General features: G+C 36.5%; 1 protein-coding gene across 1 annotated transcript in view; it reads right to left on the bottom strand.

Annotated features, from left to right (window-relative positions):
* LOC147837713 (uncharacterized) overlaps positions 1 to 13256 on the bottom strand; it is a 977861-nt gene that overhangs the window by 635432 nt on the left and 329173 nt on the right. The window lies entirely within an intron of this gene.

Genomic DNA, 13256 nt, shown 5'->3' with positions numbered 1-13256 from the left:
TACTTTGGAGACTTCACAACCTTCTGAGAGTCGATGAGGGTTCCTCCTGCTAATATCCAGCGATTTCGAGCAAACGAGAGAGGTCTCCCTGTCCAGAGTATGTACATGCAGCGGCAGAGGGTCAAGCTGGGCTTTCTACCTTGACAAGCGTTCTTTGGGCTTGGTCATCCAGAGCGGTGCATATAGTTGCAAATTTCCTAAATGAGCAACACAGTCATGTAGCACGTCCTTTTCAAGATGGCACTCCGACTGTGCGTTTCTGGATGCAGTGGTTTCCTGTCCCCTGATGATGGGCACGAGCACTGCGTTGCATGTCTGGGGGTCCAGCATTTTAATGCGGTGCTCGCGGGCAGTTCCTGTTGTCATTGCGATGGCATGTCTGTTTCAAGGCAAGGCAAGGCAAGGCAAGTTTATTTATATAGCACATTTCATACACAGTGGCAATTCAAAGTGCTTTACATAAACGAGAATAAAAGAAACAAGTAAAATAAAAATAAAAACAAATAATAAAAATGCGTAAAAACAAAACAAAACATAAAAACAGGTAAAATGTGATATAAAAGAATGAAGAAGAAGAGAAAAACATGATAGTGCGATCTGTCGGACGCAGCACAGTGCTCATTCAGTAAAGGCACAGCTAAACAGATGTGTTTTAAGTCTTGATTTGAATGTGCCTAATGTTGGAGCACATCTGATCATTTCTGGAAGCTGATTCCAGCAGCGAGGGGCATAGTGGCTGAAAGCTGATTCACCCTGCTTTGACTGAACTCTTGGAACTTGATGCATTTAGGGGCTAGGCCATTTAGTGATTTATAGACTAGTAATAATACTTTAAAATCTATTCTGAATGTAACTGGCAGCCAGTGTAAAGACCTGAGGACAGGTGTGATGTGCTCTGATTTTCTGGTTCTGGTTAGAATTCTGGCTGCAGCATTCTGGATGAGCTGTAACTGTCTGACTGTCTTTTTAGGAATACCAGTGAGGAGTCCATTACAGTAATCCACCCTGCTGCTGATAAAAGCATGAACAAGTTTTTCTAAATCTTCACTAGAAACAAAGCATCTGATTCTTGCTATGTTTTTGAGATGACAGTATGCTGATTTACTGACTGCTTTGACATGACTATTGAAACTCAGATCTGACTCCAGAGTCACACCAAAATTCTTGACCTTATTTTTTGTCGTTTGACCTTTAGTGCCAAGCTACGCATTTACCTTGAGAACCTCATCTCTGTTCCCAAACACAATCATTTCAGTTTTCTCTTTGTTTAACTGAAGAAAATTTTGGCACATCCAATTTTTAATTTCATTAATGCATTGGCAGAGGGTGTCAATGGGGCTGTAGTCATTAGGCAGTAAGGCTAAGTAGATCTGAGTGTCATTAGCATAGCTGTGGTAGGAGATTTGGTTCTTTCTCATTATTTGGCTTAGAGGGAGCATGTAAAGGTTGAACAGGAGAGGTGCCAGAATCGAGCCTTGTGGGACTCCACACGTCATGGGTGTCCACCTCGACCTATTTGAGGACTGTGCCAGATAGCCCAACCCAGTTTTCCAGCCTATCCAGAAGTATGCTGTGATCGACAGTGTCAAATGCAGCACTGAGATCCAACAATACCAGCACTGTTATTTTACCTGAATCTGTATTTAGGCGTATATCATTGATTATCTTTATAAGAGCGCTCTCTGTACTGTGATGTGCTCTGAAACCAGATTGAAAATTGTCTAAACACCCCCTGAAGTTTAAGAACTTGTTGACCTGGTTAAAAACAACTTTTTCAATGATTTTGCCAATGAAAGGGAGATTTGAGATTGGCCTGTAATTGCTCAATTTGGTGTTATCCAGGTTCCTCTTCTTCAAGAGGGGTTTAACAACTGCAGTTTTAAGTGAGTTTGGAAAAATCCCTGATAGAAGTGAAGCATTTACCACTTTTAGAAGATCCGTTTCTAAACAGGTAAACACCGTTTTGAAGAATGATGTGGGAAGCGTGTCAAGACTGCAGGTTGATGTTTTCATAACTTGCACAATCTCTTCTAAGATTTTACTGTTAATTGCCAAGAAATCAAACATAATGTCTGATTTCTTAAGTTGTGGTTGAGTTTGTTTGATATCGACACAACTTGACTGATTGGATGAGCTGATTGCCTTTCTGATATTATTGATCTTATCAGTAAAGAAATGAGCAAACTCATTACATTTGCTTTCATAGAGGAGCTCACTTGGAATCCGACTGGGGGGGTTTGTGAGTCTCTCAATCGTTGCAAAGAGTGTACGAGCATTATTTAAGTTGCTGTTTATAAGGCTTGAAAAGAAAGTCTGTCTAGCAGTGTTTAGTTCCATATTAAGGCCATGAAGACTGTCTTTATAGATATTATAATGGACTACTAGTTTCGTCTTTCTTCACATACGCTCAGCTTTTCTGCACTGTCTTTTCATCATTTGTACTCTAGGTGACCTTGTCCAAGATCCCTTTTACCTGCCAGTCACCTTCTTGACTTTAACAGGAGCGATGTCATTTATGACATTCTCAATTTTGGAATTAAACAAATCAAGGAGAGAATCAACAGATTCTGCAGATATACTTGGTGCTAGCGATATGGCCTTCATAAACTGCTCACTAGTGTTCTCATTTATGCATCTCTTTCTGACAGAGATAGATCTGTCTTTAATAGCTGGAGTGATCAATATATCAAAGAAGATACAGAAATGATCAGATAGTGCCACATCCTTAACAACAGTCGATGAAATGTGTAAACCCTTGGTTATAAGTAGATCAAGGGTGTGTCCACGATTGTGTGTGGGTCCTTGAACATGCTGAGTCAGATCAAAAGTGTTAAAAACAGTCATCAGGGGCCTCGTGTATCAACGCTGCGTACGCACAAAAACATTGCGTACGCAAGGTTTCACGCTCAGAATCGCTCACGTTTGGATTTACTAACAATGAACTGAACGTGGGAATGTGCGCAGGTTCACGGCAGCTTTTTGGCAGGCGTACGCACATTTTTTGTGCGTGTCTGTTTTATTTCCATTGGCGACTCCTAGAGGCTGTTGTGTTAAATTCTTCTCTACAAAGTGTCTGAGCCTTGCAATGGCAGCTGTATGAGACGGGTTCATCTAGTAGGTATGTAAGATTTCCATACCATACAGTTGACCAGCTAAACATTAAAGCACAATTTGCAGCGGTCGCCTGTTTTCCCAATGTAATCTGAGCGATCTACTGCACGCACATTGCTATAAAGACACTATCTGAAGATGAATTTGCAAGCGTGAATCAGAAACATTTCCATTCAATAAATGTGCAAATAAAATATGATGCACAAACTTATTAATGATTCCTACTAGTCTTTCTCGTGATAAATAGTAGGCAAAATATGATATGTAGCGGGGGAAAAAAAAGAAGATAGAGTTCATCAGACGCTGGATTCGAGCCGAGTTCATGCTCGAACGTGTCAAAACATGATCACATCCGTCTTACGAGCGCACCACTGAGACTGTTCTGAGTGCTTCAACAGTTTACAGATATAAACCAGACTATTTTTTTTAAATGCACTCAGTGCAATGTTCAGACCCAACTGTGTCAACCGCATCAACTAAACTCTCCCACTCAATTTTTTTTCTTTTGTTGTTAATTCCGGAGAACAAACTTGCAAATAACACCACTTTTCTCCGGTCTACCTCCGAAAGCAGCACCTCCAATTCACATTCTGTTCAAAGTCTCTCTTTTTGCTTGATTTTGCCGTTGCTTTTTCGTTGGGTTTTGCCATTAGCATAGTCATTAGCATATTCATACGGGGGAGGAGGCAGGGAGGGGTTTTGTGCTCGTGCATGTTGCGCTCAGTTTCACGTTCATTCAGATGTACAAAAGAATATGCGTGAGATTCGGCGTACGCAGTGTTTCATACATCTGAATTTTTTTCTGCGTACGCACATTTACAGCTTTGTGCGTACGCAATGTTTTAGTAAGATTTCCACGCAAGTCTTCGTACATGAGGCCCCAGTTCTTTTACAGCATTGATTTCTGGATTATCAATGTGAATATTAAAATCCTCAGCAATACTAAAATAATCAAACTCAGAGGTTACAATTGATAACAGCTCTGTAAAATCCTCAATAAAAGCTGGAGAATATTTTGGAGGTGTAGTGGTTTTCTTGGTTTTTCTCTTACCAAATCAAACTCAGTCTGGAGGTTATGAATATCAGAAGAATATACTTTATTGTCGACAACAAAGGAGAACTTTCAGGAGACCACCAGTAGCGCCTCTGTCTGAAAAATTCTGTGTCACTCATGTGCTGGCCTGCTTAAATAGTATTTTACAACAGTTTTTTTTTTCCTTTGTTCTCCATATGTTACACAAGATCCCTCCTAGTTTAACCCTTGACCCCAACCTGTTAACCATATATCTTATCCATCTATACATATGTTTACACATATGTTGCTCTATTCTTATACATTTCCTGAGACACCTTAGTTGTTTACTCAGGCTTTCTCCTGGTCTCTTCTCATCCACTTCTTGTGACCCTTAGTTGTTTACTCAGGCCATTTCCCCTTTCCAACTCCTCATAACACTTTAATTGTTTTAATGGTATGCAAGTCTACAAGCAGATTATACACATATAATTTGAATATATAGATTAACTTCACACTTTAAAGAGTATAAAATCCACCTCATATAATCCCTCCTCTTAAGACTTTAAGTCTTAATATTCTTGCTTTTGGCCCATAGTGCAACTCCATGACCTAGCCCTCAGCCATACTACCTAATGACAAATATATGTCACAGTATTAATACAAATGACCAGATCATGTAATTGCACTTTGGAATAAAATCGAGCCAAACTTCTGCGCCCACTATTGACGAGGACACAGTAAAAGACTCGATTCTATTTTGTTGTTATCATAAGAGGTAAGGTTTTAAGCATACAGGTGGTTATACATTTGCTCCAGGGGGTCATGGTTATATAACACACAGTAAAGAATAAAACTAAAAAAAAAAAATAAACATGCACAATCTCCCAATCTACGGTCACAACACAATATTCTAATCTGACACCCACAAAACATAATCAGTAGAGTACGTTGATCTTCAGCCCAGATACTTTGCGTATCGTAGAGAGCCGCCGGTTTGGGGTAGAGGTTGACTAGCACTTAACATCCAAGGCATGGATCCTCTTCATCATCCTCTTCTTTATCTATAAAAATTTTTAGCACTAGTTCATCTTTTTGACACTAAATCTGGCACATACTTGCGAGCATTCTTTGTTTCGTTCTGGCCTTAAAAAATCTTGATAGAGACTTTATGTTGAGAGTCTGTAACCTGAAGTTGTGGTGATTATCATCACTTGATCTTGTGGCACCTTCTGTATATCTCACTCAGGTATATTATCAGAATTACTCTTTTAACTTTTCTGATGAACTCCTTCTGCCACACTTTACACTTTGTTGGTTTGAGCTTTGGGATTTTCTGCCTTCTCTGTATCCCGTTAACTTTCTCTTGCTGGAGTTTTTTCCTTTGGCACCCTTGTGCAGTCTCTCCAATGGTACCCAGTTGATGGCATTCCCTTTGGCAACCTTGGCATAAGGTCCATTTCTCCTGATTTCACTCCACTTTCTCCAGAGCACCTCAGATATACTCGATCACCGGATTAATCTCCTGCTTCTGGTCCTTTCTGGTTTCCTGTATATCGCTTTGCATATGGCAGTTAGTTTCCTCATAAAAGACCAAACCTCTTTCCAATGCATTAGAAATGTTCTCTAAACATTCCACAAGGTTAAATAGGACATTACATGCAAGGGTCGACCCAATAGTATTTCATGCAATGTTAGTTGCTTGTTTCTGTCAGTTTTCATGCAATCACTTATTAATGCAACAGGTATATTATTTTAACACATCTTGTTAAACTAGGCCTTGATGAATCATCTTTAGCTCTTTCAATCATTCCTTACAATGATGTGTAATTGCTCAATTTTCTTGATTTGTAATACTTTATCAATTTATTTATTTATCTATTCACTGAATCACAAATCCACTTATTTATCTACTTAATTACCTTTATTCACTTTAATTGACTTTAATTACATTACTCTAATTTATTTATAACTGCAGACACATTATTTGAACTTTCTTCAGAGGTTATTCCAAATCTGAGACTTCTCTTATCTTAGATGTAATAACTGTTCCTTCTTCCCTGCTCTGCTGATGGAATTACCTTCACTCATCTACCACAACTGTTATTTCCAAAAGTTTGTATCTCTTGCCCTAAGCTAGTTTTATTATATCACAACATTCACTATCAAGTTCTTGAATATCCCATTAGATCTATTGTTGTTCCTCTACTCACATTCTACTTTGCATAAATGTCACATGTGGACAACAATTCAGTAATCACTGCATTTAAAATGGATCATTTTTTCCAAATCATTTTGCTTGCTACTTAATTTTCCTTATCACTTCAACCTTTGTTAAATCCATGTACATCACCAATGACAATATCTAGAAATGCTGTTGTATCAACAATCTGTACTTCCTATTACAAAAATCATACCTATCTTTTTTTGCTTCCCTTTGATGCTACACATGTTCATAAAGACTAGTACTGTCATGTTCACCAGCGAGCAACCACCAGATTTCGCTGGTAAACATTCACACACAAACATTCACACTCATTGAACTACATATCTGCCATGTTATTAACTACAACACCCAGTCATGCCACACACACACAACCGGTTCCAGATCAACACTGATTGCACTCTCACAGCTGAAGCCACTCACACAATTATTGTTTGGCCTATTTATACCCCTTTGTTCCACACATGTTGCCGAGTCTTGTTTACTGTTTAGTGACATTTCAACGCGTTTCTCCCTGTCTTGTTTCTCCGTGTCTGAACCTAGTTTTGTATCCTAGTTATCCTTTTTAGCCGCCTGCCTTTCGACCCATTCCCTGTTTACTGACTTAGACTCTGGATTTGCCCGCACATACCTGTTCATACCTGTTTTGACCATTGCTTGCCTGACAAAGAATAAACCTGCATATTGGATCCTACCTTCTGTTGTTGGTGTCACCCCCCGGCGTTACAAGTACGTTGTTTATTTGTACTATAATCTAATTAAGGTTGTGATTCTATCCTATTGTTAGACCTGCTACCCTATTTTCTTTAATAAAAAATCAATTTCTTATTTATCAGTTTAACAGTTATTATTGCATCTGGAATAGATACAGAATCTTGTTAACACTAAACCTGTCATCCCTAAAAAATTTTATTTATGTCTTTTACTTAGCTTGAGCTAGATGTACCTGCAGATAACTAAATTCTACACGTCTTTTTTACTTTAATTGTAACCAAGTGTCTACCCTCCTCTGATAATTAACTGAACAGAAATCAATTACTTTAAAATATTTGGCATCTAAACTAAAAATTTAAGTACAGTGCGTGTTAGGAACCTCAGCTAAGAAATTCTCTATCACTGACTGTTCTTAAATCATAAATTTTACAACATCTACTTTTGTCTGTTTTGACTAATGCCATAATCAAAAATTAAATTCAATTCAAATTTAAATAGAATCGATTTTATTCGTCACCTACACAATCACAACCGAATTGAAATTGACTTTAATTAGAAATGCCATAACATATCTGAGTGTTTCTCTTATTGCTATGTTCTCAAAAGTTTCAATAATACCTATTCCAGCATATAGCAGACCTGCATCTGGTTTAATTTTATTAATCCTCCCTATGCTGGTTAATTTTGTCTACCTTTATGTCCTGAACTGTTAATCATTATTAAAATTTGACACTTACCTAAATAATTTCTTATTTCTGAGCCATTTCTTATTTTGCATTTTATATTCATTACCATTTTTCAGCATTTTCAGCTCCTAATTCCTTCCTGTTCTCACATCAACCTGTTTGTACATACATTTTTTGTTGTGATTTTCTACAAGTTGAGTGAAAAATCACTGGATGTCTTTATAGGTTCCTCTCTATCTGATCTGATTATTCATCTTTAGTCCTTAATCTTTTTTGCTTTTAATTATTCCTTCACATATGTAAAACAACCTGTTTTCTGTTTTTTATTTGTTTAAACACTTTTCTCTTTCGATTATTCTTTTAGTACATTTAGAATTTTTACTTTCTGTCCTATTCAGTACTGCGAGTTCATTTCACCTTTTTTTTCCATTCTCTTCAAGTATAAATCACTTTTCTGCCTTAATCTCTGACATAATTTTTCTCTCAAATCTTGGTTTAGTTTACTTAAAATAAGTTTTCCCTAATTTTAACTTAAATATTTAATTCCATTAAAATGTCTAATCCAAATTATTTTTTGTGTTATAAAAGCTGTCTCTTTTTATTTTATTAGTTACCACCATGCATTTTACTTTATCCTTCTGTGTTCATGAATCTCTATAAGTAGACCTATGAAAATGATCCAAAATTATTGAACATTCATCATAATTTATCATTTCAACATTACACATTTAAAGTTTCATTGTACATAATCATCTAAGACTTTTCTTACAGTTTACATGATACTTTTCTTTTTATCAAATTGACAGGAGTCTGATTTGATACAAGAATGGGTAGCTACACTTTTGCTCTTATTATGCCCTCTGAGTGGTCACCTTGTACTCAATTTGGACTATAGGTCGACTGCTTTGAGATGGACTGCCAGACTCCCCCTCCTCACACCCTGAGAAGACAACTGGTTCATAGATTGGTACAGTCTTTTCTGTGGTGTCCATATCAGGGCACAGTGTTTCCCCCTTTTCTCTTAGTGCTAGAAAGTTCTGGTGGAGCGCTTTTTCTCTTTGATCAGTTCATCATTAGCTTGTTTGCCTCTTTTTAGTGTCTCTGAACATAAGTAGCCTTTCCAGTCCTCAGTAATTCCTGGGCATGCAGTGCCTGCCTCACTGATTTCACAAATGTCCACAGCCAACAGTTTGTCCATTGTGTTTTTCAAACACCTTTTCCATTTGCCAGTGCACTCAGAGATGTCTGGTAGGTAAGAGACCACAGTCCCCCAAAGTCCATCCCTATGTCCTCTTAAGAAATATATGGAATTTAGCTCATGACCTATAAAAGTCTTTCCTTCTTTCCCATTTTTTTCCATTAAATGGAGACTCCTCTCATCTATTTTCTCCTCTTTACGGTTTTAACAGTTTATTTTTCTCTAATTCACAATCATTTTATCATATGTAAATATGTGTAATTTTCTATTTCTTTAGTGTTATTCTAATTAATTTCTTTAGCTTCGGATTATGCTTTACTTTACATTTCTCCTCTATGCTATTGTTTCTCTACTAACCGGTCATTTTTACATATATTTTAATTTCCCTAACATTTTCCATACTCAGTTTTTATTTTCTCACTGCTTGCATCAAATGTTTCTTCTGTTTGCCATTTGTCATTATCTGATCTTTTATTTTCTCTGCCACGTATTTTAGTATTGCATTTTTTATTTCCATATCTGTTTTTCCATACCTGATTTATTTCAACAATACTACATGGTGGCCAAAAATCTGGTATAACTGTTCAAAATCATTACTGCTATAGCTCAAAGTTCATATTATTAATTAAATTCACCTCTTTATTTACTAAAAACATTTTTCATTTTTGAAGTACAATGCATACTGCTTCTTACTGCATAAACTTTAAAATGTATTTTTAACTCACTTTAACGCATTCTTTAACATTTACCTAGCTTCTATGATTTTCATCTGAATCACTTTACTTTACTACAAATAGATGATGGCTCAGATCACATTATGTAGCTGACTTTGAGAAAAATGAAACAAGCATTTTTATTGCCCTTAAATACAAACAAATTCTCTAAAGTCAATTATTTCTTCAAATTGTTCCTACTTTTTATCTTATCTGTTCAATGTGCCTATTTTGTAAGCATATTTTAAACTTCTAATTTTATCTATGAAACAGTGGACTTATTTTTTCTATTTTATTCTTTTTCCTTTCCGTAATTTGAGTTTTTAGCTCTTAGGTTTTCTTATACATTTTTACGCTTATTTTGTTACACATTTTATCACTAAATCTTCAATTAATCACTATTCATTTTTCAAGTTTTCTTTTTCTATTTTATTCTCAATCAAAGAACTAACTTATATGTTATTTATTATACTTATTTAGTAAATCTATTGGTTTATTAATACATTTTTTTACTCTACTTCCTTTATCTCCATATATATTGATCACTATGGCTTCATTTATTCTTTTTCATTAGTAGAGTTTCAAACTCTTTTCTATATAATATAACTCTATTATTAGTATTTCCTCATTTCTTTTATCTTACTATACTACTTTATAATATATCTATTCAGTAATAACTTATATTCTATCCACAATTATGTTAAAGTCTATTTCATTATTTTATCTATAGTTTGATCTCCTCTCTTTTACTCTCCTCTTCTCCATTTCCCTATTGCTGTAAATAGACAATCTATTTATTGTTCACACATGGACACCATAAATCTCTCTCTTACACCCATCCTGGAGCAGACTGTCTTTCACCTATTGCTATGTCAGGATTTTAAGTTCAATCTGCCTTTTGTTCTTTTTTAACATATTTAAACTTAAAACACAGATAATTTCAGAAAAATGTTTAACTAGTATATTCTTCTGCTTTTTACTCTGTGTCTTTCAAATGCAACATGTTCCATTAGTTTTGATTTAGGAGACTTCTCTCTTTATATCATAATCTTTTCTCTTAAACTGCATCAATCACTATTCCTATTGTTCTTTAAATCCCACCAAACCTATGCAGCACTCCTTTTATATAATCTACTACAATCAATCTTTTAACCTACTCTTTTTTTGAAAACAAACTTTTAAACACATTCACACTTCTAATCTTGTTACTTTTCCTCTTCTCATTCACTCCTCTCCTCCACTCAGTGTAACAGGAGCTGCATCCCCCGTCCTCATTCCATTCAAGGAGGAGGAAAGCAGTCTTCTCTGCACACCAATGTGGACTATTTTGCCACAACCTGAAGCAGCAAATACACAAACACTACAATTAAATAAATACTCTACACTACACTTCTCTTGAGTGACCTGTCCGAGCAGCCTCTAACCTTAGAGCGGTAACTACAGGATTTCGACTACCCATGCAGCCCTTTGTTTATCTCCTCAAACAAAGCGGTATCGTAGGTCTTTGCGCGCATCTCTCTACTTTAATCTGCTTTAATCTCTTAACTGTTACCACACATTAAGGACTCTCTCTTAAACTTACAAATGCTCTATGCATATTTTATATCATTATTAATTTCCCAAATCTGGGTAACAGTTACTAGTTAATGTTTATCCTATCCATCAAGGCCCACTTAGGAAAACACAGATCATTTGCATACCTTACTCTGCTTTAATCTCTTAACTGTCACCATACATTAAAGACTCTCTCTTAAAACTTATAAATGCTCTATGCATATCTTACATCATTATTAATTTCCCAAATCTGAGTAACAGTTACTAGTTAATGTTTATCCTATCCATCAAGGCCCACTTAGGAAAACACAGATCATTTGCATGCAAATTACTCTTTTTCTTCTGTTATTCAAAACCCGTTTTTTCTTTAATATCTTTTTACATTTACTTTAAGTTCTTCAAAGCTGGAGAAACAGTTCAAGTGTATTTACCTTTACAAGCAGGTCCTGGCAGAAAAAACACAAACTAATAAGCATACAATCGCTTACCGTTTTTTATTGTGGCCACATATTTGTGTTTTCTCTCCAGTCCAGCATGCACAGTAACACCAGTCCTGCTCCTTTCCAGCCCACCCAGGGACGCCAAATGTAGTGGTTTTCTTGGTTTTTCTCTTACCATATCAAACTCAGTCTGGAGGTTATGAATATCAGAAGAATATACTTTATTGTCGACAACAAAGGAGAACTTTCAGGAGACCACCAGTAGCGTCTCTGTCTGAAAAATTCTGTGTCACTCATGTGCTGGCCTGTTTAAATAGTATTTTACAACAGTTTGTTTTTCCTTTGTTCTCCATATGTTACACAAGATCCCTCCTAGTTTAACCCTTGACCCCAACCTGTTAACCATATATCTTATCCATCTATACGTATCTGTTTACACATATGTTGCTCTATTCTTATACATTTCCTGAGACACCTTAGTTGTTTACTCAGGCTTTCTCCTGGTCTCTTCTCATCCACTTCTTGTGACCCTTAGTTGTTTACTCAGGCCATTTCCCCTTTCCAACTCCTCATAACACTTTAATTGTTTTAATTGTATGCAAGTCTACAAGCAGATTATTCACATATAATTTGAATATATAGATTAACTACACACTTTAAAGAGTATAAAATCCACCTCAGAGGTCTGTAGATAATGATCAGTAAGATGCGTGGAGCACCTTTTAGTGCTATACTCAGATATTCAAAAGACAAATAGTCACCAAATGACACTTGTTTTCACTCATAGACATTTTTAAACAGGGCAGCGATACCTCCACCTCTCCTATTAACTCTGCAAACACTCAAAAAGTCAAAGTTTAAAGGAGCTGCTTCATTCAGAACTGCTGCGCTACAACTATCATCTAGCCAAGTTTAATTTAAAAGCATAAAATCAAGGCAATTTGTGTTGATAAAATCATTGACTAAAAGAGACTTGTTTAGTGATCTGATGTTTAAAAGCGCTAACTTAACAGTTTTAGCTGTTTTTTCTATAGTAGTCTCAGATCTACATTTAATAGACACCAGATTTGAATGATTTGCTATACGGCCTGATGAAGTCTTTGGTTTTCTGTCACTTAACACAACACATATCTGCTTAGAGAAAGCTACAGACACACTGGGTTCCTGCTTGTTCTGAAAACATTTGATAAAGACACTGTTATCTAAGCAGGTCCCCGACACACATCACAGAGAGCTCTTGTGTTCACCAGCTGAAGATGGGGCGTTGTTGTTTGGGCCCTGGCGGTGTGGCAAAAATCGGAGGGCTCTTCCAGGTGGGCTCATAGGTGGTTGTGGAGCAGGCTGCTTTTTGGTTGGTAACTGGGGGCTTGCGGCAATGGAGTGTGAAAGTTTAGTTTCAGCATACACCAGTTCCTCCATCTTTTTTGAAAATCCCAAGAGTGGTGAACATTGTGACAATGAGAACGTGTCCGGTGACAGAGGCTGTGCATCTGAAGATTCTGTCTGCAGAAATATGTTTTCCTGAGGATCATTTTTGAGTGACAAGACTTGATGCTGTTCTGATGCGTCACAGTCTGCCTGTGTTGAGCAGAGGGCAACTGATA

The sequence above is a fragment of the Danio rerio genome, chromosome 25 (assembly GCF_052040795.2).
Source record: "Danio rerio strain M-AB ecotype USA chromosome 25, GRCz13ab, whole genome shotgun sequence".
Taxonomy (NCBI): domain Eukaryota; kingdom Metazoa; phylum Chordata; class Actinopteri; order Cypriniformes; family Danionidae; genus Danio; species Danio rerio.
This window is presented reverse-complemented; position numbering and strand designations above follow the sequence as displayed.